Source organism: Sceloporus undulatus, chromosome 1, assembly GCF_019175285.1.
Source record: "Sceloporus undulatus isolate JIND9_A2432 ecotype Alabama chromosome 1, SceUnd_v1.1, whole genome shotgun sequence".
NCBI lineage: Eukaryota > Metazoa > Chordata > Lepidosauria > Squamata > Phrynosomatidae > Sceloporus > Sceloporus undulatus.
This window is the reverse complement of record NC_056522.1, coordinates 378,307,738-378,309,853: the sequence shown is the minus strand read 5'-3', so window position 1 is coordinate 378,309,853 and position 2,116 is coordinate 378,307,738.

Genomic DNA, 2,116 nt, shown 5'->3' with positions numbered 1-2,116 from the left:
AACCAAGACTGGCACAATGGACCTTGCCAGACTGAGCCGTTTGCTTACCTGTTGGGTCTAGGAAGCCGGAAGTGCTGTGGGGAAAGGTCTGAGTCCCAATTGTTGCTTGATTCAGGGTAGACTTCTTCTCCTCTACGTCTGTTCCTTCCTTTCCAGGCTCGAGTCCCTGTGAGGCGGGAGCACTGGAGCGTCCAAATCTTGAAAAAAGCATCCCTCCGAGGCCTTTCCCAATGCTAGCAGCTCCTGTATTTGGGTAGCACAACACAAAGGGAATTGCAACTCTGCAAGTAGATACCGCTTAAGGCATAAATGACACAAGGATCAGTGCATGGCTGGAGCTAAAGACAGAAATGCCATCTATCCCATTGCCTCACCCGCTGTAGCTTCAGACACAGTGAATTCTTGGCCTTCCTTCAGGAGTGGAGTGTAGCCCTCCTGGGCTTATTTTCTGCACCTACAGTAGGCATTGTTTTTCTCTAGAAGAAGGCAACCCCACTGTACTCTGTTGTAGCCAAAAATCCACTTTTGAAAAACAAATAGGAGTGACTCTTTAGTTTTATCGTGATGATACAGAGACTTGCTGGTGAGAAATGGCTGCTGGACCTTCCAGGTTTGCCCAGCTTGCCTTACCTGATGATGGCTGCATTTTCTTGCTTATACTATTAAATCCAATGGCTGTGTGGATGAGTCTACCCCCTCCCACCTTCTAGTACTTCTAGAGTTTCTAAGCTACCAGAATAAATTATCTCTGTGATTTACAGAGCTTTACAAATGGCAAGAAACCTTCGCTTTTAACATCTGAGGCCACCCACTCAAATGTGAAAATTAACTTGGCTTTTCCCTCTGACTCTGCTGCCTCCCTGTGGACAGAGTTGCAGCCACAAACTACTGTATAGCTACAAAACTTCAAATCTACAGGGATGCAAGGTCTTCCTGGGGTCTGTCCTCCTTATTTTAACTATGTAAGCTTAAAATGGAAAAAAAAATTGAATATGTTTATTAAAGACATTGGGTCCAAATTTTGTTACTTTTAAATAAAACAATAATAATAATAATAATAATAATAATAATAATAATAATAATAATAATACATGTACAAAGTTTTCACTGTTTGAAGCCTTTTCTGCTGTTTTAATCTGCCATTTAATATGCTTTCATCCTATTTAAATTATTATGTTGTTTTTATCTAGAATTGTTTTAAACCATTTATGTTTTAATTGTATGCCACCGTGAAATCTCATATTGAGCTGACAGGGGGCACTCTGTTGGGGGCATAAGTGCTCAGAAGTTTGCCAGTAACCATGCTTCTTCAAGTGGTCATCTGTGAACTCGCACATATAGGTTCTGCTGTGCCTATATAGACCTTTTGGGAAAATTCTAGAGCTGGGCCAGCCATTTTTGGCAGAAGCCTTGCTCACTCCCCAAGTGCTCTTGACCAAAAGACTCCTGCCATTTCCCTCAGTTCCCACAATGCTCAGTGCATGGAAACATAACAAGAACAAACAAGGACAACAAGGACAATGCTGAGCAGGTAGTGTGAATTCACAGATGATGAGTTACAGGTGATCAACCACTCTGGTCTGTGACTTACATTTGTTGTTGTGTTTAACCTATTCCTGACATATGGAGACCCTAGGGCGACCCTATCACGGGGTTTTCTTGGCAAGATTTGTTGAGAGGGGATTTGCCATTGCCTTCCTTTGAGGCTTAGAGAATGCGACTTGCCCAAGGTCACCCAGTGAATTTCCATTGGGGAGTAGGAACTCAAACTCTGGTCTCCAGAATCATAGCTCGGAGCAGTCAGGTCAAGGGCTGGAAACCACGGTATCTCTCTTCATGAGAACTGCCAGCACCAGCTTCTTTCTTTCTTAGTGTTTATACTCGCTCCTCCTAACTTGCGGATCTGAGATCTACAACCTCAGTTATGCACAGAGGGGCAACCTCCATCATTTCTAATAGTGCAGGCACCCAGGGGCACGCCCAATTCAAGGCTATGAGGCTTGAATATGCATGAGCCTCCATTTATATGGGGGGGGTCCAGAATGGATCCCCCACGCAAACGGAAAGCCAACTGTATTTATATAGTACTGTAAGTTTTGCATGACACTTTACAGAG